Consider the following 26,771-nt stretch of genomic DNA (forward strand, 5'->3'; position numbering starts at 1 on the left):
CGGTGAGTCTGCAGAGAGATATGGATAAGTTAAGTGAGTAGGCAAGGGTCTGGCAGATGGTGTACAATGGTGTTAATGCGAGGTCATCCATTTTGGAAGGAAAAATAGAAGAGCAGATTATTATTTAAATTGTAAAAAAAATTGCAGCATACTGCTGTGCAGAGGGGCTTGGGAGTGCTTGTGCACGAATCACAAAAGGTTGGCTTGTAGGTGCAGCAGGCTATCAAGAAGGCAAATGGAATGTTGGCCTTCATTGCTAGAGGGATGCTGCAACTGTACAGGGTACTGGTGAGGCTGCACTCAGAATACTGCTTGCAGATCTGGTTTCCTTATTTGAGGAAGGATATACTGGCTTTGGGGGTGGTGCAGAAGAGGTTCACCAGGTTGATAGGTTGATTCCAGAGATGAGGAGGTTAGACATGAGAAGAGGTTGAGTTGCCTGGGACAGTACTCGCTGGAATTCAGAAGAATGAGAGATCTTCTAGAAACCTATAAAATTATTAAAGGAATAGACAAGATAGAGACAGGAAAGTTGTTTTCATTGGTAGGTGACTAGGGGACATAGCCTCAAGATACGAGGGAGTAGATTTAGGACAGATGAGGAGGAGCTGCTTCCCCCCCCCCCCCCCCCCACCGAATGGTGAATCTGTGGAATTCTCTGCACAATGAAGCAGTGGAGGCTATTTTAGTAAATACATATTAGGTAGATCTTTGCACAGTAGGGCAATTAAGGGTTATGGGGGAAAAGGCAGGTAGGTGCAGAGGAGTTCACAGCCACATCAGCCATGTGCCAAAGTGCAGACTGAGCTTTTCTGTGTGCTGGGTTTATAACATCAATTTAAACACATTAGCTACAGCAGCTCAACATACAACATGGTTTAAACATTTTTTCTTCTGAGTGCATCATGTATGGCCCAGTCCAGATGGACTTCAGGCTATGGTTTGAAAAGTAAAGTCAGTGAGATTGCTCAAGCACTGGCATTAATGTTTTCAACATTTCCTTGATTAGACCACAAGACACGGGAGCAGAATTAGGCCATTCAGCCGATCATGTCTGTTCACAATTCTCTCATGGCCAAGAACCCATCAACCCCCACATTAAATATACTCAGTGACCTGGCCTCCATTGCAATGAATTCCACCACTCCCCAAATTCCTAGATCTCCTTGTTCTACCACACTCCTCGTTGGCCTACCAGTCACTGTATAAGACCTGTCCTGTTTGGTCCTAAAAACCTCGCACTTGGCTGCATTAAATTCCATTTGTCATTTTTCAGCTCATTATTCCAGCTGATGCAGATCCCTCGGATTGCCTTCCTCACTGTCCCTACACCTTTAATCGGTGTCATTTTCAAATTTGCTGATCTGGTTAACCACATCCTCAACTCGATATAAATGACAAACAGAGGACCAGGCACTGATCCCCATGCCACACTACTAGTCACAGGCCTCCAGTCAGAGAGGCAACCCTCTACTACCACACTCTGGCTTCTCCCATAAAGCTAATGTCTAATCCAATTAACTACCTCATCCAGAATGCTAAGTGACTGAACCTTCCTGACCAGCCTCCCACGCGAGTCCTTGTCAAATGCTTTACTGAAGTCCACATCAACATCCACTGCTTTGTCTTCATTCAACTTCCTGATGAACACATTTCACGACACATGCCAGTGATATTAAACCTGATTCTGATAACTTCCTCAAAAAATCTAAGATTGGTTAGACATGACCATGGGCCACACTGCCCATGCTTAATTAGACCATATCTATTCAAATACTTTTATATCAGTCCCTTAGAATACTCTCCAATAACTTCCCACAACTGATGTCAAACTCACTGGCATATAATTTTCTGGTTTCGGCTTACAGCCTTTTTTAAGCAGCGGAACAACACTGGCTACTGCCCAATCCTCTGATACCTTTCCTGTCCCCAAGGATGTTTTAAATATCTCTGCTAGGGCCCTAGCAATTTCAGCACTTGTCTCCCATAGCATCCAAAGGAACACCTTGTCAGGCCCTGGTGATTCATCCACCTTCATTGGCCTCAGGGTAGGAAACACCTCATCCTCTAATCTGTACAGGGTCCATGAAGTTGATGCTGCTTTGCCTCACTTCTATACACACTGTATCTGTCTTCCAAATAAACAGATGCAAAGAATGAATTTACTAATGGCCCAAGTAGCTGTTTACATGTGACTGCAGCCACACCCCCAGTGTATAGGTCTTTGTTAGTCTCGATAGGCCATGGATTTGCACCTTGGAAAGTTTTCAGGGTGCAAGCCTGGGCAAGGTGTTTTTTTTTAAATATGGAAGACCGGCAGCTGCCCAAGCTGCAAGTCTCCCCTCTCCACGTCACCAGTGTTGTCCAAGGGAAGGGTATTAGAACCCCAGTATTCAGTTTCAGTAGGCAAACTAAACAAGTCATACCCTGGTGAGACAGGGACATTGCGAACTAACATGCAAAATCACCTCTGGTGGACTGGGCAAATGAGATCTAGAGTGAGGTACAACAGCCAGGAAGACAGTATTACAATGTTTCATGGAGAGGAAAGGGCATGACAAGGCACTAAAGACAACATGGCCATCCACTACAACTAACACTGGACCCAGAACGGGGGGGGGGGGGAGGAGGAGAAATCAGCTCTTTATCTAATTGGTGAGAAATTACAAAGCTCGGATTCAGGTATTTCATCCAGAACTGCAAAGGTCTACATACAGGTACCCCAGGTAATTAGGAATGCGAACATCATTATCTTTTATTGCAAGTGGCATGGAATACAAAAGTAGGTTATGTCTCAGTTATATAGGGCACAGGTGAGTGTACATTTGGAGCACAGCAAATTGTATCAAGCTGTGTAGTTAGATGCCAAGGTATTGGAAACATCTCAGGAAGTTAGACGAATCCCGACAATGGACACATTGTCTCATGAAGAAAGCTTGCACAGGCCAGGACTGCATTTGCTTAACAAATTGATTGAAACACAAGATTCTGAGGGTCGTGTCAGCATTGTAGTCTAGGACAGAGGACTCAACTTGGGGTCCACAGCCTCCTCGGTTAATGGTAGGGCTCAATGGCATAAAAGAGTTTGGGAAGCCCTGGTTTAGGACTAATGCTATTTAGAAATATGAACTCTCCTACACAACAAAACTGAATTTTGTTTCAGGCAGGTTGTGGTTCTTTGGCATTTTCATTGTCAAAAGGTCAAAAACAGAAAGGGGGAGTAAAATTGATATTTTGATGAGCAAGGGGTGAAAACTCATCAGGGCTTGATAGGAACACAAAGTTACAAAAACAGTGTCAGAGCAGGTTTGAGGAATACGGAGGCTTACTCCTGCTAAACTGCTGGTTACTATGTCAACCAGCCCTCATTAGCTTTGGTGTAAGTTCTGACATCCCAGTTGCACAGAACTTACAACAAAGATACCACTCCACTGTGCAAGACTCTCCAGCAAGATGAAAGTTTAAAGACATCATCCCACCAGGTAAGACACTCTCGCTGGGTGAGAACTGTGAAGATGACATCTTACTCACCGCATCACAAGGATTTTTAGGGGTTGGAAAAAAATGTCAGGAGATACTTAAAACCAAAATAAAATTCAGATGGGTGACAGCACCCTCACCCATTCTGAGGAATGGGTCTCTAAACATCACACCATTCAGACAATGACGTGAACTGCGAAATCCCTACCTACTGTCTGTGCCATGTCGCTCTTTTTAAATTGAGACACTTGCAGATTTTATGCAACTAAAGACAGGCAAATCGATGTGGGACATACTGGACAAGGTATTGAGAGCTCAGACTGGCCTCTTATCCTTTTATACATGCAAAGATGACTATCCTAGTAGACCAGCCACAGCACAACACTGGCACCTCATTCTCAAATACAAGGCGACTTTATAAAACTGTATCAGCAAAAACACAAATGGCTGCCCAGGACAAAATGGATAGGACTTGTATGTCAAATGTGAAGCTTTATATTGTCAAAATGAAATTCTGAGCATCTTAACAGACACTGAAAGTTTCACTCGGGGGGGGGGGGGGGATACAGAACTGGGGTACAGTTATGGGTTTGTGAAGCTTCACAATTCTTTACTGCAGACTTGTCTATGGAAGTTCTCAGTCATGGACTTGTTGTGTTGTCTAGAAGAGGTTTTGTTATCAAAGGGACACTCCTTTGATGATAACAAAGTGCACATTTTGGACCAGTGGTTGTGAGAGAGGGGTTAGGTAAGTCTTCTTTGTCAAACTGGAAAACCCATCCCTGAGCAGAAGGGGTGGATACGACACCACCCATCAGCTACTTACAATGTAGTCCCATCATCTCTACCCCGTGTCTCCACAAGACTTTTCACCACCATTCATGCAAAGACTAATGACCCTCTCATTACCTTTGACTTTTAACAACCCTCATCTGATTGCTATACCTTTAAATTCAGTTTATAAACCGGAAAACTACCCACCATGGATCAGAACTGAAGAAGCCTCTTGGATGAGTGGTGAAATGTCTTCCAGACAATACAGCAAGTCCAGATGCCTTGATTTACTACTGTTAGATATTTACTGCAAGCAGCAGGGACTATCAGTCATCAAATACAGCCAAGACTGGAAGCTGATTTTTGACAGAAGAAAATCAAGGACTAAAGAAAGATACAGCAAGGAAACAGACCTTTTGGCCCAAACCACCCATGCTGACCCAAATGCCCATCTAACCTAGTCTCACCTGCCATATCTGTACATCTGATTTAATCCCTCCTAAAATTGTAATTTTGCCCACTTCTGGCAGCTTGTTCCAGATACCGGTCATGATGAAAGATTCCCCTCAGGTCCTTTTTCAATCTTTCCCCTCTCACCTTAAATCAATTCCTCTAGTTTGACTCTCCTACCTGGAAAAGAGACCTTGACCATCCATTTATCTATGTTCCACCTGATTTTATATAGCTCTACTATCTCACCACTAAGGTTCCTGGCTCATCGTTGGTAAGTTGCTGGAATCGATTGTTAGGGATGAGATTAGAGTACCTGGAGGCACATGACAAGATAGGCCAAAGCTAGCATGGTTTCCTGAAAGGAAAATCCTGCCTGACTAATCTAATGCAATTTTTTGAGGAAATTACAAGCAGGGTAAACAAAGGAGATGCAGTGGATGTGGTGTACTTGGATTTTTAGAAGGCGTTTGACAGGGTGCCACACATGAGGCTGCTTAACAAGAGCCCATGTAATTACAAGGGAGTTACTAGCATGGGTGGAGCTTAGGCTGAGCGGCAGAAAGGAGGGAATGGGAATAAAGGGATCCTATTCTGGCTGGCTGCCCGTTACCAGTGGAGTTCTACAGGGGACTGCTGCTTTTTACAATGTATGTCAATGATCTGGACCAAGGGATTAATGGATTTGTGGCTAAATTTGCCAATGATACAAAGATAGGTGGAGGAGCAGGTAGTGTTGAGAAAACAGAGAGCCTGCAGAAAGACTTAAATAGTTTAAGGGAATGGGCAAAGAAGTGACAAATGAAATACAATGTTGGAAAGCATATGGTCACACACTTTCATGGAAGAAATAAACCGGCAGACTATTATTTAGATGAGGAGAGAATTCAAAATGCAGACATGCAAAGGGACTTGGGAGTCCTTGTGCAGGATACCCAGGTTGAGTCAGTGAAGAAGGTGAATGGCATTCATTTCTAGAGATACAGAATACAAGAGCAGGGATGTAATGTTGAGGCTCTATAAGGCACCCATGAGACCACACTTGTGTGCAGTTTTGGGCTCCTTATTTTAGAAAGGATATACTGACATTGGAGAGGGTTCAGAGAAGATTCGTGGGAATGATTCCAGGAATGAAAGGGTTACTGTATGAGGAAAGTCTGGCAACTCTTGGGCTGTATTCTCGGGAGTTTGGAGAATGGGTGGGGAGGGGGAATCTCATAGAAACATTCCAACTGTTAAAGGCCTGAACAGATTAGATATGGCAAAGTTATTTCCTATGGTAGGGGAGTCTAGGACAAGAGGGCACGCCTTCAGGATTGAAGGACATCCATTTAGAACAGAAATGAGGAGAAATTACTATAGATCTGTGGGATTTGCTGCCACGAGCAACTGTGGTAATTGGGTGCATTTAAGGCTGAGATGGATAGATAGATTCTTGATTAGCCAGGGCATCAAAGGATATTGGGAGATGGCAGGGGAGTAGGGATGACTGGAAGAATTGGATCAGCCCATGACTGAATGGTGGAACAGACTCCATGGGCCAAATGGCCTACTTCTGCTCCTATATCTTATGGGCTTAAATCAGTTCCAGCTGGTCAGGCTCTTATACCTGCAGCCTCAATATCCTTATGAATCTTTTCTGCACCCTTTGCAGTTTAATGGCATCCTTCCTACAGCTGGATGACCAGAACTATGCTCAACATCCCTAGTGTGGTCTCACCAATGACTTATAGAGCTGTACCACGATGTCCCAACTACTGATGAAGGGTCTTGGCCCAAAACATCAACTGTATTCATTTCCATAGACTGTGCGTTGCTGTGGATTTCCAGTACCTGCAGAACTTCATGTTTATGATTTACAGTATTTAGTATCCCGACCAATGAAGCTGAGCATGCCAAATTACCTCCTTGTCCACCTGTGACATCATGCTCAGGGAACTATGTATCTGCAACCCCCCCCCCCCCCCAACTCTCTATTCTACAAAAGTGCCAAAGGGCATGTGAGTTACTGTGCAAGTCCTGTCCTGGATGCCACACCTCACTCATCAGGGTTAAGTTCCATCTGCCATCCCTTAGCCCACTCAGTTGGTGCAGAGATCCTGTTAACCACACCTCAGTTTTGGTGTCATCCACAAACTTACTACCCGTGGTAACAACTGTGCCATCCAAACTGTTAATGTAGATGCCAAACAGTGGTGGACCCATCTCTGATCCCTTTGACGCTGATCACAGGCCTCAAAAATTACTAACAACTCTTCAGTGGCACCCTCTGCCTGCTTCTAGGAAGCAAAGTTTGCATCTAATTAGCTGGCTCACCCAGGATCCCATGAGATCTCACCACCAGACTTGTTTACCCCAGTCCTTGTCAAAAGGCTCTCTGTAATGTAAACATCTACTACCCAGCCTTCAATCTTTCTCAAAAACTTCAGTCAAACTTGAGAGACACTGCCATGCTGACCATCTCTTACCAAGTCCTTGCTTTTCCAAATGCACTAAAATCCTGATGCTCAGAAAAGCCTCATGGAATTTTCCCACTGCTGACTTTAGGTCCACCAACTTGTAGTTCCCAGGACTGTAGGCACAGCATTAAATACAGGCAGCTTAGCCATCCTCCAGTCTTCTGGTATCCCTGCACTGATACAATTCCTGCCAGGCCCTTGGAAATTTATTCCCTGGCTTCCCACCTGATCAGGACCCAGAGATTCACCTGATCAGAGACACCAACAACCTGATAACATGAACATCGATTTCTCCAACTCCTGGTAATTGCCCTCTCCTTCACCAGTCCTGTTCTCCCCCCCCCCCCCCACCTCATCTCCTTGCCCACCCATTCCCTCCCTCTGGTGCTTCTCCCCCTTCCCTTTCTTCCATGGTCTTCTGACATCAGAATCCCCTTCTTCAGCCCTTTATCTCTTTCACCTATCAGCTTTCCAACTCTTTACTCTCCTGGTTTTACCTATTATCTGCCACTTTGTACTTCTTCCTCCCCTTCCTCCACCTTGTTACTCTGACTTCTGCCCTTGTCCTGATGAAAGGTCTTGGCCTAAATCATTGACTGCATATTCATTTCCATAACTACCTGACCTGCTCAGTTCCTCCAGTATCGTGTGTGTTGCTCTGGATCTCCAGTGTCAAAAATTTCCTGTGTTTATTCATGTACCTTAACACTTTGAGTTTCTGAACTTTCTACACAGCAAATACAGATGAGAAATACACATCCTTCCCTCATCACCCATTTGCTCCTAACTGCTCCTTTGTCATTTGCAGTTAGCTTATTGCCCTTAATTTCCCTACAACTCTCGAGGGATTCACTTTATCTCTGTACCTCTACCTGATAGATGGCCTGACCAGAAAAAGGAGGCATCTATATCAGTCATCAATCCTGCCAAACTTGCCCCAAGCTCTACTTTTTAATAGCCTCCCATTAGTAGTGGGCCGTAACTCAAATAGCAATGAGTCAGAGTACAGGAAGGAGACAAAGATTATTGACATGATGTCATGACAACCTTTTCCTTCAAATGTTAATGGGGGGGGGGGGGGGGGGGGGGGGGGGAGAATCTTCAGTGAGGTGAGGACTGTGCACATGCTCCTGTTTACATCAATGGTGTTGAGTTTGGGAGCTTCAAGTTCCTGTTACTGAACATCACCAACAGCCTGTCTTGGTCTAACCACAGACAAGAAAGTTCACCAGTGCCTCAGGAGGCTAAAGAAATTCAGCACGGCCCCATCAGCTCTTACCAATATTTATTGCTGCACCACAGAAAGCAACATATGGCAACTGCGCACAACTGCAGAATTGTGGACAAAGCTCAACACATCAATGGAACCAACCTCCCCTCCATAAACTGCCAACATTTCCTGCTGCCTCAGTAAAGTGGCAAGCGTAACTGAAGACCACGACCACCCCAGACATTCACGCTTCTCCCTCTCCCATCAGGCAAAAGATACAAAAGCCCAAAAGCACATCCCACCAGTTGTTGTAAGATAAGGACTCGATCTCGTTATGGTTTTGCACCTTATTGTTTATCTGCACTGCACTTCCACTGTAACTATTATACTTTATTCTGCATTCTGTTATTGTTGTACCTCAATGATCTGATGACAAGCTTTTCACTGTATCTTGGTATATGTGACATGAACTACATAGCTTGGGGTGCCAGAGTTCAATTCTGGCATCCTCTGTAAGCACATTCCTTTCCAAGTGCACAAGGGTTTCCTCCACAGCCCATTAATAGGTCACCTGGTCACTGCAAATCATCCTGTTGGGGTTAATTGGGGTTGCTGGCGAGGCTTAAAGGGTCGGAAGGGCCTGCTCTCTATTGCTTCTCTAGAATAAATTAAAGACCAATACCCCAGGGCAAAGATGTCCAACAGTAGAGAATACTGCAGGGAAAGTCTCAAGGTGCCTGCAACATACACAGTGAGTAGTGGTGACAGAGAGACATAAAACTGTAGCATTTAAGAGGCTTTCGAAAGGCCTGTAAATGTACAGGAATGGGGGGAGATGGCTCCCATTCAGGCAGAAGGGATTAGTTTAATTTGGCATTGTGCTCAGCCGTTGTGGGACTTAGGGCCTCAGTGCACCGTTGTGTTCTAACCTCTTCTGTGGCAGTAGAGGCAGACTAGGGACATCTAATAAACTCAGACATATGGATGAAAGAAAAATGAAGGGCTACGTGGGAGGGAAGGGTTAGAACAGGGGCTCCCAACTTTTTTATGCCATGGACCAATAACATTAAGCAAAGGGTCCTTGAACACCAGGTTGGGAACACCTGGTAGGTCAAAAGGTCAGCACAAGGGCCTGTACTGTACTGGTCTACATTCTATTCCTCTGATACAGGTAATCTCTGCCCTGCACCAGCTCCTCAGCCACACATTCGTTTGACATGTCCTTAACTGTGAGAGTGTCTGGAGCACAGAGAGTAACCCAGAGACGACAAACCGAGGTTCTGCTCTAACTCCCTAGATTCACTCTTTGGTACGTGTGGCTGTTCACCCTCCACCTCAATGTTCTGCAACCAATTGGAGTCATCCTTGATAGTGACACCAGGAAGGTAATGCACCACTATGGAGCTTTGCTTGTAGCCACACAGACTTATTTGATGCCAATCCCTCCCCTTCTCCCCCAGCACAGTTCTCCTCGTCTCCAACTTTAACCACTGTACGAGCCAGTCCTTGTAACACAGCTCTTCTCAAAAAGAGATCTCCCCCCAACCGTCTAAAACAAGATGCTTGTTAGCGATGGGTTTGTGCATTCTGCCTATTCCCTCTGCTTTTCCTCACAGCACTCTCCCTGCCCCCCCCCCCCCCCGAACTACAACATCTCAGGTGTGACCACCTCACTTAAGCTCCTGTCTGCCATGCTGTCAGGTGGGAAAGAGCAAGGTGTTGGAAGAGGCCACAGAATATCCAAGCAGGCTTGGGGTCACACATCCCACTTCCAATTCTACATTACAAGATGCACTGATGGTCAGAGTGGGGACACTGATGAGCACAGGAGAATGTGAGAAATGCACAAGACCAGAGGCATCAATTGAGTACACAGCCACAAGGCAGAAATGGACAAGGGGTGTTGTTTTAAGATGATTGCAAGGACAGTTTGAAGTCAGAGGTAGTTATTTTTTTATTACAGAGTGGTTGTGGGTGGTGGTACAAGCAAATACTTTAGGGACATTTAAGAGACTCTTAGACACATGGATGACAGAAAAATGGAGGGCTATGTAGGAGAAAAGGGTTAGATTGATCTTGAAGTGGGTTAAAGCACAGCACAACATCATGGGCCAAATAGCCTGTAATGTGCTATACTGTTCTGTGTTCTAGGAATGGCAGAAGCACAAGAACATGATAATAAGAGGAAAAGACAAGGGCATCTCACTGAATTGGAGATACCTACCAGAGTACACTCCACTGTATTCCATCTGCCACTTCTTTGCATAGTTTCTCCTAGTCCAAGTCCTTCTGTAGCTTCGCTGCTTCAACACTCTCTACCCCTCCACCCATCTTCAAATTATCTGCAATCTTGGCCACAAAGCCATCAATTCCGTCATCCAAGTCATTGACAAATAATGTGAAAAGAAACAGCCCCAACACTGACTCTTGCAAAACACCACTGGTTACCAGCAGCCAACCCTCTATCCATGTTCCTATCTTTCCTGTAATGCCATGGGCATCTTACCTTGTTAAGCAATCTGTCAAAAGCCTTCTAAAAATCCAAATGAACAACATCCACGACTCTTCTTTGCATATCCTGCCTGTTATTTCCTCAAAGAATTCCAGATCTGACAGGCAAGGTTTCTGCTTAAGGATCCAAAACTGACTTTATCATATGTACCCAATTACCCCAAACTCTCATAACAAACTCCAGCATCTTTTCAACCACTAAAGTCAGGTAACGGGCCTTCAGATGCCCTTCCAGTCCTTTGAGCTGCACCACCAGCAACCCATGACAACTCAACCTAATCACAGGACAATTTACAATGACCAATTCATCTACCCAGTACTTCCTGGACAGTGGGAAGAAATGGGAGACAGCCATGCATTTCACTGGGAGGGACATACAGACTCCTTACAGAGGATGTCGGGACTGAACTCCAAACTCCAACCCACCTAGCTGTAATAACCCTGTGCTAACCACTCTGCTACCGTGGTGCATGTGACTTTGGTAACTTCTTTTACGTCATTAGCCAAATCCCTTTCATGTTTCATCTTTTCTCTCCTTACTGCTTTTTAGCTACTTCTTTAAAAGCTTCCCAATCCTCTAACTTCCCACTAATTTTTGCCCTATTAGATGTCCACTCATTTGCTTTTATACTGTCTTTTTCTTCCCTTGATTACCTCATCCTCCCTTTAGAATACTATCTATCCTGAGCCTTCCAAACTGCCCTCAAAGCTTCAGCTATGACTATTCTGCTAACATCCCTGCTACTGCCCCCTTCCAATCAACTTCGTCCAGCTCCTCTCTCATGCCTCTGCAATTCCCTTTACTCCACTGTAGTACCAATACATCTGACTTTAGCTTATCCTTCTCAATTATCAGGGAGAATTCCATCATATTACGATAAAATTCTATCATATTATTCTGACACAAATGAGAATACAACAGAAAACAGGGAAGTGTGAAGGTTGTTGGAGTGCAGATGAAAATGGGAGCTATGAGTGTAGGGCCTATGATACACTGGGGTGTAGGACATGTTCAGCAGGTGTTCAGAGCTGGGGTTGTAGGAATGACAGAAAGTGACATGTGAACAACTAATAATTAAGAACAGATCTACAGCTGCTCAAAACCTGAAAGAAAAACAGAAAATGCTGGAAATACTCAGCAAGTCAGGTAGCGTCTATGAAAAGGAGACAGAGTTAACATTTGAGATTAATGACATTTCAAGTGAGGTGCGGTGCTTCATGATTCTGATAGGGACCATTTCCAGGGGAGAACGGGGCTGGAGAAAGGAGAGGGGAGAAGAGGAAAAAAAGCGGGGGAGAAAATAGAGGAGAGGGGGCGTGGGGCGAAGGAGAGGCCTCAGAGGCAGTGAGGGGAATGCTACCCGCATCTGCCTCTAAGTGAGACTCAGGGCCCCTCCCTGACCTGCAGCCTGGCCCGGGAGAGGAGGTGCAGCCACTCACCGAGGGAGGCCCGCGGCCTATCACCGAGCCACCGTTTCTCGGGCCCCGCCGCCGCTCCACCGCCGGGTCGGCGTCAGCGCGTCGTGCAGCCGGGAACGCGCACGCAAACAGGCGCCGTGGCTTAGAGGGAGCGAGCGCGCTAAAACGTAGCATCTACAGGCATCGCCCGTGAGCGTCCGAGGAATGCGCGGCCTCCCGCCCGTGGCCCCGCTGCTGGATCCCGCGCCATAGAAGAGCCCGAGGCTCGGGCCCGCGCTCGGCCGCGCCACCGTTCCGCCATTCCCGCAGTGTCCGCCCACCGGCCGGCGACGTCCTACTGCCCGGACTAGCCTTACCTGAGCCTACCGGCCGTAGTGTCCCGGTACCCACCGCACCGCACCGCTCACTCGCCACAGTTCCCGCACAGTCCACCGCCCGCCCTCTTATTGTGTTTCCGTCCGTCTAAAGTGCCCACTCCGCCATCTTACAGCCCGCCCGCCGCAGCCAATCCTCGCCCTCCAAAACCCTCATCCAATCCGCATCGGCCGCCCGCGGCACCCCACCCAATCGGCGCTGACGCCCGCGCAAGCCTCGCGATACTTTGCTGTCGACCTGGCGCTTCTTAAAGGGCCGAGTGCAAGGGGCAATTCAGCCCTTCTGTACTCGTACTAGCATGGTTCCGCCACTATAAATGCAGGGGACCATCACCCACACTAGAGAAGGTTCATTCGGCCCGTCCCCGCCGAACTAGCAGGAGACCATTCAGCCTCTTCCCTGCCATACTAGACCTACCCATCGTAACATGAGACCATTCAGACCCGTATTTGCTTTTATTCCTCCAGTCTTAAGAAGCCACATGCTCCCGTTTCTCTAACAAAACTTGGAATCATGATATTATCCTGGTATTATTCTTCAAAACTACAGCAAGTCTCCTCTGAGTTCAGAGAGCATGGAACAAGCTCTTCAGCTCAATTTACTAATGCCAGCCACAACGTGAGCTGAGTGGGTCCCATCTACACCATTTCAATCTTAATCTTTTCAATCTCCTGTACCTCTATTAAATGTTGTAATCATACTTGCCTCCATCACTGCCTCTACGTGGAAATGCTGCCCTTCAGATTCCCTTTAAATCATTGGTGTTTCCATAAGACATAGGAGCGGAATTAGGCCATTTGGCCCATCGAGTCTGCTCTGCATTTAAACAAGGCTGATTCTTTTTTCTCCTCTCCTCAGCCCCACTCCCCGGCTTCTCCCTGTAACCTCTGATGCCGTGTCCAATCAAGAACCTATCAATGTCTGCCTTCAAATACATTTAACAACCTGGCCTCCACAGCTGTCAGTGGTAACAAATTTCACAGATTCTCCAACCTCTGACTAATTTCTCCGAATCTCTGTTTTAGATGGATGCCCCCTCTATCCTGAGGCTATGCCTTTTTGTCCTAGATTTCCCAGTATGGAAAGCATCCTTTCCACATCTATTCTGTCTACACCTTTCAACATTGGAAATGAGATCCCCTCAACTTTCTAAATTCCTGCAAGGACAGACCCAGAGCTATCAAACATTCCTCGTTTCATTCCTGGAATCATGCTTGTGAACCTCCTCTGAATCCTCTCCAATCCCAGCACAACTTTTCTAAGATGAAGGGCCCAAAACTGTTCACAATACTCAAGGTGAGGCATTACCAGTGCCTTATAAAGCCTCAGCATCACATCCCTGCTCTTGTATTCTAGACCTTTTGAAATGAATGCTAACATTGCATTTGCATTCCTCACTGACTCAACCTGCAAGTTAACCTTCAGGGTGTTCTGCACAAGGACTCCTAAATCCTTTTGCATCTCAGATTTTAGGATTTTCTCCCCATTTAGAAAACATTCTGCTCAATTATTTCTCTTCCTTATAAGTTTGTAAAGATTTGACATGACATCTAAAACTCTGACAAGCTTCTATAGGTGTGTGGTGGAGAGTATACTGACTGGCTGCATCACAGCCTGGTCTGGAAACACCAATGCCCTTGAACAGGAAATCCTACAAAAAGTAGTGGATACAGCCCAGTCCATCGCGGGTAAAGCCCACCCCACCATTGTGCACATTTACAAGCTGCACTGTCGCAGGGAAGTAGCATCCATTATGAAGGACCCTACCACCCAGGTCATGCTCTCTTTTTGCCGCTGTCATATGGAAGAAGGGATGGGAGTCTCAGGACCCACACCACCAAGTTCAGAAGTAGTTATTAACCCTCAAACTTGAACCAGTGGGGTAATTTCATTTGCCCCATCACTGAACTGTTTGCACAACTTACGGACTTACTTTCAAGGACTCTTCATCTCGTGTTCTTGATATTTATTGTTTATTTATTTATTATTATCATTTCTTTTTTCCTTGTTTATATTTGCACAGTTTGTTGTCTTGCACATTGGTTGGGTGTGGTCTTTCATTGATTCTATTATGTTTCTTGGATTTATTGGATATACCCTCAAGAAAATGAATCTCAGGGTTGTATATGGTGACATAAATGTATTTTGATAATGAATTTACTTGAACTTTCAACTAGAACAGCAAGCTGTTTACAGTTTATCTGTGCTGTGCACTACATGCACTTTGCATTATATTTTACTAACCATATTATATTTATATGGTTATATTAAAATAACCATATTTTAATATGGTAATATTTTGGTTTATGCAATATTGTGTTATATATTTTGTGGGTGCACCATGGTCCAGTGGAATGTTGTTTCATTTGGATAATAATAAACTAGAACTTGAACTTGTACTCCTGTCTGTGTGCTACAACTCTCCCAAGGTTCTCTCATTCACTGTGGAAATCGTGTCCTGGATTAACTTCCCAAAATAGATGGATGAGAGGGTTTTAGAGGGCTATTATGGTCCAGGTAAGAGATTGATGGGATGAGGCAAAATAGCAGGTCGGCATAGACTAGGTGGGCCAAAAAGCCCATTTCTGTACTGCTCTAGTTAAATTCCCTCTGCTATTCCATAAAACATAGTAGCAGAGTCAGGCCAGTAAGCCCATGACGGTTTCTCCACCACTCCATTATGGCTGATTTATTATTCCTCTCAATTCTATTCATCTTTTCTCTCTCCATAACTTTTGACACCCTGACTAATCAAGAACCTTACAACCACGGCTTTAAATATACTCAGTGACTTGGCCTCCACAGCCGTCAGTGGCAATGAAGTCCACAGATTCACCACCTTCCAGCTAAAGAAGCTCCTCATCTCAGTTCTAAATGGATGTCCTTCTAGTCTGAGGCTGTGACCTCTGGCCCTAGACAACAGGAAACATCTTCTCCGCATCCACTCTATCTGGACCTTTTGAAATTCAATAGTTTCAATGACATCCCTCCTCATTCTTCTAAATTTCCATGACTACAGGTCCAGAACCATCATACACTCCTCACGCCTTATCCTTTTCATTCCTGGAATTATTCTTGTGGACCTCCTCTAGGGCCCTTTCCATTGCTAGCACATCTTTTCTTAGGTAATTCCTTGGCCGATAAAAAATCAACTAGTATTGGCAATCTAATAGAATAGGAGCAGACGGAGTGATTTAACTCTTTAAAGGCTAGCACACCATATGCCTTCTGAACCACCCTGTCATCTTGCACAGTTACTTTAAGGGATCTGTGGACGTGAATTCTATGTTTTTGATCCCAGAGTTGTGCATTGAATATTGGGGTTGTAATGTTATTTTGCAGATGTACAATACATTAGCAAGGCTGAACCTAGAACACTGCAGACAGCTTTGCCTATGCTGTTTTATAGGAAATATGTCATTCAGATGGAAAGAGGAACACAGGGAAGAATTACAAGGATGTTGCTAGGATTTGAAGGGTTAATTATAGGGAGAAGTTGGACAGGCAAAGATTTTTATCCTTGACCCTTTTGAAGTGTATAAGATCATGGGTGGTACAGATAGGGTGAATGCAGACAGTATTTGTCCAGAAGGGAACAGTTAGATCAGATGTTCACAACCATTTTAATGTCCTGGACCAATACCATTAAGTAAAGTTGAGAACCCCTGGGTTTGATTGATCTTTGAATAGGTTAAAGAATTGGCACATCCTGGGCCACAAGGTCTGTACTGTAGTGCACTGCTCTATAGTTTGACAGCCAGAAACATCCAGTTCCATTAGCACGGTAGAGTAGCGGTTAGTACAGCACTATTAAAGCTTGGGGCATCCTCGGTAAGAAAGTTTATAAGTTCTTCCTGTGTACATGTTTCCAGCTTCCTCCCACAGTCCTGAGATGTACCTGTAAGGTTAATTGCTTATTGTAAATGATCCTTTCATTAGAGTGGCTGTTCAATTGGTGGTTTGCTGGGCCGGAAGGTCTGTTGTGTCCTGTATCTCTAAATCAGGGGTTCATGGAGGGCTCTATGGCATGACAATAGTTGGGAAACCCTGTTCTAAATAAATAACATCAAAACAAGGTTATAAGGATCATGCACAGACAGATGTGGAGAATAGAATGTCATCACAATTGGTGCAGATGAGGGAATTAAAATGCCATCATGATTGGTGCAGATGTGGGGATTAAAATGCCATCACAATTGGTGCAGATGTGGAGATTAAAATGCCATCATGATTGGTGCAGATGTTGAGATTAAAATGCCATCACGATTGGTGCAGATGTGGGGATTAAAATGCCATCACAAAGGTACCAGTGGATATAGGTAGGTCACTGTTTGCGGATGATGGGGCCTTGTGGAAAAGAGGCAGGAACATGGAGCATATGATCAGGAAACTACAAGGAGTAATTGATGAAGTGGTAGAGTGGGGTTATGATTGGGGATGTAGATTTTCAGTAGGAAAAACTCAAACTGTATTTTTCACCAGGAAAAGAATAGAGGTAGGGAAGAAGTTAAGGATGTATGGGTTTGAATTAGAAAGAGTTGGATCATTTAAATTTCTGGGAGTTATATTTGATTCACGATTAACATGGGCAGACCATATCAGGAAAGTTGAGGAGAAATGTAAAGAAGTAATAAATGTGATGAGATGTTCGACTGGTAGGGAATGGGGAGCAAGTTGTTCAGCATTGAAGAGAATGTATGTGGCTTTAGTAAGATCTGTGTTGGATTATGGAAGTGTAGCATATGGATCAGCAGCTAGGTCTCTTATAAGGAAACTGGATGTGATTCAGGCTCAGGTTCAGGCTTTGAGAGTGTGCAGTGGGGCTTTTAAAACATCACCAGTATCAGCCCTGCAGGTAGGAATGGGAGTAAGGCCTTTGGAATTAAGAAGGATGCAATTGATGGCAAACTACTGGGCTAATTTGCAGGGGCACAATGATTCTCACCCTGCTTAAGGAGTGTTGCAGGAGTCCTGGGAAAATGGGAGGTTTCAGAGGGAAAACTTTAGTCAGGTAGGGAATGATATTGCGAGATCATGTGGAGTGTTTGATCTAAGGATAAATCCTTCAGTAGTTTATCCGGTTGTAGCTCCATGGAAGCTTGTATGGCCTGACGTAGACTGGCATTTGTTGGAGGTAAAAAGGAAAGGAAAATGTAAAACTGATTTGGTAAGTGCATTAAACTGACATGTGATGGAAAAGTATAGCGATTATACTTAGATTTATACGAATGGTGCTAAGGAACCTGAAACAGGAGTAACAGGGTTTGGGGTGGCTATACCAGCAAAAGAAATTGCAATCAGCAGAACATCTGATAAGTTAGCGGTGTATACAGTAGAGATGCTGGCAGTGTTGGTTGCGTTGCGATGGGTGGAGAAAGCTAGACAAGTCAAAGCGTTGATATGCTCAGATTCATCCTCATTTCTAGCAAGTTTAAGGTCTTTTCACTCAAACAATGAAGATATACTTCATTAAGTCCTTTAGTCAGTCACAAGAGTTGCATATCAGGGAGGTCAGGTTAAATTTCTATGGGTTCCAGCTCATGTAGGGGTGAAGAGGAATGAGAGGGTGGATGAGTTGGCAAAGAGAGCGTTAAAGAAAGAAAATATAGAAATGCACATTAGTATCAGTAAAGCAGAGGTTAAGTGTGTAATCTGGGAAAAAAATCAACCAAATGTAGCAAGAAAGATGGGACAGGGAGAGGAAAGGGAGGCATTTATATCAAATACAAAAAAGTGTTGCAGGTACTAGGGTAGGTAGTGGATACAGAAGAGAGGAAACTGTGTAGACTAGGTTAAGGCTGGGACACTGTGCACTAAACAAAACACTGAAAATGATAGGGAAAGACCAGACAGGACTGTGTGAGGAATATCAGGAAGAGGAGTCAATAGAACATGTAGTTCTGAGTTGCAGGAAGTATGGGATACAGAGAGAGATGATGAGAATTAATCTAAGGGAATTGGGGGTGGAGGAATTCACATTAAAAGGGTTGCTGGGCATGGGTGAGAGAGCACAGGTTAGGCTATTTTTAGCTTTCTTAAGGGGTACAGGGGTTTTTTATAGGATATGATGGATGAACAGGAATAGGGTACTAGGTTGGCTAAAGATAGGAGGATAAAATGTAGGTTAGTGTGTGTGTGTGTGTGTGCGATTGGGTGAAGAGATTTAGAATGTGAGTCCATCGCATACTCCGGAGCAGAAGGTGGCGGTAATGCACCATTAAGCTGGGTGCCAACCGCCGTATAACATCACCCAGGGGGAGGGGGGGCGGGGGGGAGAGAGAGAGAGAATGCCATCACGACTGGTCCAGATGTGGGGATTAAAATGCCATCACGATTGGTCCAGACATGCTGGGCCAAAAGGCCTGTTTCAGTACTATAGTGTTCCATCCTGATTGGAAGCAGGGCAATCAAATCTGGCTGACCTGGTGGAGGTGTCGTGTCCCTGGGTAGTGGGGGATGGAAGAGGTGATAACGCAGGTGTGTCATTGTCTTGGGTGCATGGAAAAGTGCCAAAAGACACATAATGTAACTGGATACAAAGGCCTGACCAGGGAGTCACAGATGGAGAAGTCCCTTCAAAATGCCGAACGGGTAGATGAAGGAAATGTGTCTGACGTGGGAATCATGTCAAAAACCACAAAGAATAGTCTGTTGAGTGTGGAGGCTGCCGGGAACTCTGAATCCTGTTCTGGCCCAGATCCAGGCAAGGGCAGAGTGAAGGACTCTGTCCATCATAGAGAGAGGAAGCCATGGATCAGGAAGGAAGACAGTGCGAAATGTCATGTTGTCAGAGGAACTGAAAGATTGGCAGGATTGAAGAATCACCGAGATAACCATGGGGCTGTAATGAACATTTGTGGTGAGAAATTCCTGAGACAGAGAGACCCAGAAAATGGTCAAAGAAGGACTATGTGAAGGAGAAAGCAGATAGGTAGCTGACAGCTAAAGCAATGAAATTTGGAATTGGATTGTTGCCTGAATTGTGCAAGAATGAGAGGTTGGACAAACTTGGATTGTCTTCTTTGGAGTGGCCGAGGCTCCCTGGCAGAAGATCTGATAGAGATTCACAAGATTATGAGAGGCATAGGTGCAGCAGACACACTGTCTTTTTTTTTTCCAAGGATTGAAATGCCTTATACTAGAAGACATGCATTTAAGGTGAGAAGAGGTAATTTCAAAGGAGATGCGAGGGGCAAGTTATTTTAAACACACAGAAAATGCTAGGAGTCTGGGGTGGTGGTATAGAGACCTTTATGAGTCCTTCAGATAGGCACGTGAATGGAATTGTGCAGGCAGAAGGGATTATTTTAGTTAGCCATTTGATTACTAATTGAATTGATTTCAACATAGAACGGTACAGCACCGGAACTGACCACAAAACCTATGCTAACCACATGGTCCATCTCCTATAGTCACGTGTCTGAAATGCCACCTTAGTCTAGAACTGGGTATACAACAGTCATAGAACAAGACAGCACTACCTCCAGCCCAAACCATCCACATTGATCATGTGTCCACGTTTGGCCCGTATCCATCTAAACCCCTAACTATGAATTATCCAAATGTATCTGAACTGTTGTTATTGTACCTGTCACAACCACTTCCTCTGGCAGCTCGTTCCAAATACTCACCATTCTCTGCGTGAATTTCCCTCATTTTGGGTGGCTGTTGTTTTCCCCTTGCATAAGCATTTCGCTAGCGCTAGTAGTAAAAGAGGCGCTTAGCATGTTTTCGACGAAAAAGCGAGCCTATAATGAGATAGTGGTGAAGTAGCTGTAGCCTAACAAGCAGGACCGAGTCGTTTCGCGGTCTAGTTTACCGGTGGAGAAAGCGAATTGATTAGAGAACACAGATCTAGAAAGTCCGGGGAAAGTCCAAACACACGTTAGGCACTATCTGGTACATCAAGCGCAAAGTGTTTACTTTTCAGCATTTAAATACTATCACTGAATCTGCAGTAGTTCTTCCCTAATGCAGCCCCTGCAATGTCAGTCTTGCCTTGTGTTCAGAAACTTGCTCCCCTGGAGTGTTCATATGCGAGAAATGTTAGCTAATTCAACACCTCGAGAACTCCGGACCAGAAAGAAAGAAGTAAGCGGACATGGGAAGGAAGTGCAGAGTAAGAGGTGCACACTGTCCGGGGGTTATCAACTCAAGAGTTGGAAATGTCCAACCATTTTGAACAGCTAGCGATGCTTGACAATGACCATGAAACCTGAGGTGGTAGGCAGGACAGAGGAGCCCCATAGGACCTGCTCTAATTGCAAACCTAAACCCCTTAAAAAGGAAGGTATGATAGTAGAGGACTCAATTATCGGGAGTTGAAAATCAGGTGTGTACTGACAAGGAGTCTGGTACGGTTTGGAACCTACTCAAGAACACAACAGATCTTCCTGGACGAGTAGATAAGCTTCTGGCCAGAACTGGGGAGGATCCAGTAGTCATTGTCCACGTCGGGACAAATGACAGAGGTAAGGGCAGGCTGTCACACGCAGAAGATGTTAAAGGTGGGGTTCCAGAGGGATTGGTTTTGGGGCTACTACTGATGACACAAAGTTAGGGCGATGGGCTGATAACATTCAGTTGGTAGAATCAATAGTTAGATCTAAACCAAATCCAGATGTAGGCAGGTAAAGGGCAGATAAAATTTAATGTAAGTAAATGTAAAATATTACATATGGGGAGTAGAAATATTAGATGTAACTATACAGTAGGGGGTCTTGAGTTAGAAAATGTGCTGTGTGAGAGGGATTTGGGCACCTTGGTAGACTTCACACCTAGAATAGGAATGCTAATAGATCGTTGGGCTATATAACGTATTCAGTGGAGGGACGTTCTCCTTAAACTGTATTATGCATTTGTAAGGCCACACCTTGAATATTCTGCACAATTTTGGTCTCCATACTGTGTGAGGGATGTGAAGGCACTGGAGAGAGTCCAGAGAAGGTCAGTTAGACTCATTCTAGGTCTGTGGGATATGAGCTATGAAGAAAGATTGGAAGAATTTAATCTTTTTAGCCTAAGTAGATGTAGAATGAGAGGAGACATGATATAAGTTTTCAAATCATTAGGGGTACAAGTAACCTCTTCCTCAATGCCAACAAGACAACATAGTTTATTGACTTTTGGAGTACCTTTGGAAAGCATCCAGCCCAGAAGGGGTACCTAGCTGAGTACTGAAAACCTGTGCTGATCAACTGGCTGGAGTGTTCACAGATATCTTTAACCTCTTGCTTCAACAGTCTGAGATACCCACCTGCTTTAAGCAGGCTTCAGTTATACCAGTACTTAAGAAAGTGGTAATCTGCCTCAGTGACTACCCTCCAGTATCATTTACATCCATTGTGATGAAGTGCTTTGAGAAGTTGGTAATGAACCATATTAACTCCTGTCTGTAAAGCAACTTGGGTCCATGCCAATTTGCCTACCATCGCAACATGTCCACAGCAGATACCTCCTTTTACAATTTGATCCTTGATTTCCTTACTTGCAGATCTCAGTCACTTTGGATTGGCAACATCTTCACGATCTCCAGCAGGAGTACCACAAGACTGTGTGCTTAGCTCCCTGCTCTACTTGTTTTACACTTTTGTTGTGTGGCTAAGCACAGCTCCAATGCCATACTCAAGTTTGCTGATGACACCACCGTTGTAGGCTGAATCAAAGGTGATGGCAAATCAACATATAGGAGGGAGATTGAAAATCTAACTGAGTTAGAGGTAACAACCTCTTACTCAATGTCAGCAAGACCAAAGAGATGATTATTTATTTCAGGAGGTGGAAACTGGAGGTCCATGAGCCAGTCCTCATTGGGGAAATCAGCAGTGGAGAGGGTCAGTAACTTTAAATTCCTCAGTGTTATCATTTCAGAGGGCCTGTCCTGGGCCCAGCATGCAATTGCAATTACAAAGAAAGCACGGCAGCACTTATACTTCCTTAGGCGTACTGACATCTAAAGCTTTGACAAGCTTCTGTAGCTGTGGTGGAGAGTATATTGACTGGCTGCATCATAGCCTGTAATAGAAACACCAACAGCTTTGAACTGGAAATCCTACAAAACATGGTAGATATAACCCAATGCATTATGGGTATATCCCTCCCCACTATTGAGCACATCTACACAAAGCGGTCACCAGCATCCAGCATTAGGGACCCCCACCACCCAGGTTATGCTCTCTTCTCACCGCTGCCATCAGGTAGAAGGTACAGCAGCCTCAGAACTCACATCATCTGGCTTGGGAGCAGTTACTACCCCTCAACCATCAGGTTCTTGAAACAGAGGGGAAAACTTCACTCAACTTCACTGAAATGTTCCCACAACTTATGGACTTACTTTCAAGTACTCATCTCAGGTTCTTGATATTTATTGTTTATTTATTATTATTTTTTCTTTTTTTGCATTTGCAGTCAGTTGTCTTTTCCACACTGTCTATCCCGTTGGTGCAGTCTTTCATGGATTCTAGTATGGTTAGTGGAATGAGTATGTCCACAAGAAAATGAATCACAAGGTTGTATATAACTTCAAACTTTGATGCTCCATCTGTTGTTAGAATCAGAATATTGCTGTTCATCATGCTCTTGTGGTGGTGAACCGATGCAGTCTGACAAATTGTACTGGTACAGCTGTGGAGTGGCAACAGAGGAGGATCTGGAGCTACATTGACCCGACTGGGCAAGGACAGCACATCCACTCCCCTGAAGAGCATTAGTGAACAAGATGGATTTACACAACCCTGTTGTTTTCATGGTTATTACCATGTAAGGGATAAAGACCATATTTGGAGCACCCTCTCCAATGCCAGCACATCCCTTCTTAGATAAGGGGCCAAAATTGCACATCCACTCTACATTTGGAGTACCCTCACATGGGCAACCATGAAAACAACAGGGTTTTATAAATCCATCATTCACTGATACTCTTCATGGGAGTGGATGTGCAGTTTTGGCCCCTTATCTAAGAAAGGATGTGTTGGCATTAGAGAGGGTCCAGAGGAGGTTTATGAGAATTTTCCTAGGAATGAACTGGTTAACAAATCAGGAGCATTTGATGGATCTGGGCCTGTCCTGGCTGGAGTTTAGAAGATTGAGGAGGGATCTTATTGAAACCTATCAAATATTGATAGAGTGGATGTTTCCTATAGTGGGTGAGGCTAGGGGCAGAGGGCACATCTTCAGAATAGAGGAATGCCCATATAGAATAGGAATATTTCTTTAGGCAGAGGGTGATGGACTTATTGTTACCGACAGCTGTGAAGCCAAAGCATTGGTTACATCTAAAGTGGAGGGTGATAGGTTCTTGATCAGCCAGGGCATAAGAGATGATGGGGAGAAGGCAGGAGAATGGAGTCTGAAATGAATTAGCCATGACAAAATGGCAGAGCAGTCTATGGGCCAAAATGATCTAATTCTGCTCCTATGTCTTATTTCCCCAAAATGCAGTAGGGGTTAAACTGGCAGGTTCCTGAATGCCACTCACTGTATCTACTACACACCAAGGTAATTCCTCTCTCCTCCACTAGTACCATGACCACCCATCCTCCCCAACACCCCTGCAATGCTGTCCTGCATGGAGGGACCGCAGAATCCCTCTGCATCCCGAGATTTACCTGCTACACCCTCTGCAGCTTGGCTGATCCAATTTTTCTCTCAGCCTCAATTTGCTTTCTCCCCATATCCCATCATGCTGCCCAATGTCAATGTCAACCAATGTACATAAAGACTTTCAACGAATTAGGGACCCAAATTCGCAAATCCTTTTATTCTACCATATTCCTCAGTGCCCTACTATTCACTGTGTAAAACCTACCCTGGATGGTTCTACCAAAGTACAAACCCTAGCACTTGTCTGCATTAAATTCCATCTGCCATTTTTCCAGCTGATGCAGATCCCTCTGCAAGCTATAATAGCCTTACTCACAGACTGCTACACCCCAAAACTTGGCATCATCAGCAAATTTGCTGATCCAGTTAACCACATTATCATCAAGATCATTGATATAGATGACAAACAACAGACCCAGCATTGAATCCTATGGCACACCACTAGTCACAGGTCTCCAGTCAGGGGCAACCCTCCACTACCACACTCTGACTTCTCCCACAATGCAAATGTCTAATCCAATTAACTACCTCATTCTGAATGACAAGCAACTGAACCTTCTTGACCAGCCTCCCATGTGGACCTTGACAAATGCTTTACTAAAGTCTGTGCAGGCAACACCCACTGCCTTGCCTTGATCCACTTTCCTTGAAAATCTCCACGATTGTTAGACATGACCTATCATGCACAAAGCCATGTTGATTATCCTTAGTCAGTCCATGTCTATCCAAATACTTGTATATCCAGTCCCTTAAAATGCCTTTGAATAACTTTCCCAAAGCTGATGTCAGGTTCAGCAGCCCATGGTTTCCTGGTTTAGGTTTAGAACCTTTAAAAAAAAACACAGAACAACATTGACCATTCTCCAATTCTCTGGTACCTCCCTTGTTGCTAAGGGTTATTTAAGTGTCTCTGCTAGGGCTCAAGCAATTTCTGCACTTGCCTCTTGTTGGGTTCAAGGGAACAACTTATCAAGCCCTGGGTATTTATCCACCCTGATTTGCTCAGGATATTTGCCCCCACCTCGGTTACTCAGACCACATCTCTGTTATGCTAATCCCAGCATACAGACCGCTCGTCAGGCGCTCCAGACCAGTTCAGAAGCAGGTGAAAACCTGGCCAGCAGGAGCCATCTCTGCTCTTCAAGACTGCTTTGAGAACATTGACTGGTACATGTTCAGGGAGGCTGCAACTGATGGCGACTCTACCAACTTAGAGGAGTACACAGCATCAGTGACCAGCTACATCAGCAAGTGCATTGATGATGTTACTCTGTCTAAGACCATCACTATACGTGCCAACCAGAAGCCATGGATGACCGCGGAGGTGCATGCGCTGCTGAGGTCCCGCGACTCCGCCTTCAGAGCAGGCGACAAGGCAGCTTTAACAACAGCAAGGGCCAAACTGTCCAGAGCCATCAGACGGGCAAAGCGTGCACATGCCCAGCTAATCCACAGCCACTTTCAGGACAGCGACGCATGTGGAAGGGCATCCAAGACATCACCCATTACAAGACAACATCACCTGACTGTGCAGGTGATGCCTCCCTCCCAGATATGCTGAATAACTTCTATGCCCGGTTTGAGGCGGAAAATGACATGGCGGCGAGGAAGTCCACCCTTCCTGCGAATGACCAGGTGCTGTGTCTCACCATGGCCAACGTGAGAAGAACCCTATGCAGGGTCAACCCACGGAAGGCTGCTGGACCAGACAACATCCCTGGTAGAGTGCTCAGAGGATGTGCAGACCAGCAAGCAGATGTTCTCACTGACATCTTCAACATCTCCCTGAGCAGCGCCACCATTCCAACGTGCTTCAAGGCCGCCACCATTGTCCCCGTGCCGAAGAAGTCTTCAGTGTCCTGCCTAAATGACTACTGTCCCATTGCACTTACATCCATCATCATGAAGTGTTTCAAGAGGCTCATCATGAGGCATATCAAGACCCTGCTGCCCCCTCACTGGACCCTCTGCAGTATGCGTACCGTCCCAACTGCTCAACAGATGACGCCATTGCCACCACCCTCCACCTGGACAAAAAAAAGACACATACGTTCGGATGCTGTTCATAGACTTCAGTTCAGCTTTCAACACAATCATCCCTCAGAAACTGATTGGAAAGCTGAGCCTACTGGGCCTGAACACCTCCCTCTGCAACTGGATCCTAGACTTCCTGACTGGGAGACCTCAGTCAGTTCGGATCGGGAGCAGCATCTCCAACACCATCACACTGAGCACGGGGGCTCCCCAGGGTTGCGTGCTCAGTCCACTGCTGTTCACTCTGCTGACCCATGACTGTGCTGTAACACACAGCTTGAACCACATCATCAAGTTCGCCGATGACACGACCGTGGTGGGTCTCATCAGCAAGAACGATGAGTCAGCTTACAGAGAGGAGGTGCAGCGGCTAATGGACTGGTGCAGAGCCAACAACCTGTCTCTGAATGTGAACAAAACAAGAGATGGTTGTTGACTTCAGGAGGGCACGGAGCGAC

General features: G+C 45.1%; 1 protein-coding gene across 4 annotated transcripts in view; it reads right to left on the bottom strand.

The window, feature by feature from the left end:
* LOC140741682 (transcriptional regulator QRICH1-like) overlaps nt 1–12,821 on the bottom strand; it is a 65,226-nt gene extending 52,405 nt beyond the window's left edge. For 3 of the 4 annotated variants that reach the window (XM_073071954.1, XM_073071955.1, XM_073071957.1), the window contains exon 1: nt 12,660–12,821. The gene's annotated coding sequence lies outside the window, so the exon portion shown is untranslated. Of the gene's footprint in view, nt 1–12,324; nt 12,417–12,659 lie in introns of those variants that run through there. The other variant, XM_073071956.1, reaches the window with a different exon arrangement.
* Between the last annotated feature and the right edge of the window lie 13,950 nt (nt 12,822–26,771).

Source organism: Hemitrygon akajei, chromosome 19 (assembly GCF_048418815.1).
Source record: "Hemitrygon akajei chromosome 19, sHemAka1.3, whole genome shotgun sequence".
Lineage (NCBI taxonomy): Eukaryota > Metazoa > Chordata > Chondrichthyes > Myliobatiformes > Dasyatidae > Hemitrygon > Hemitrygon akajei.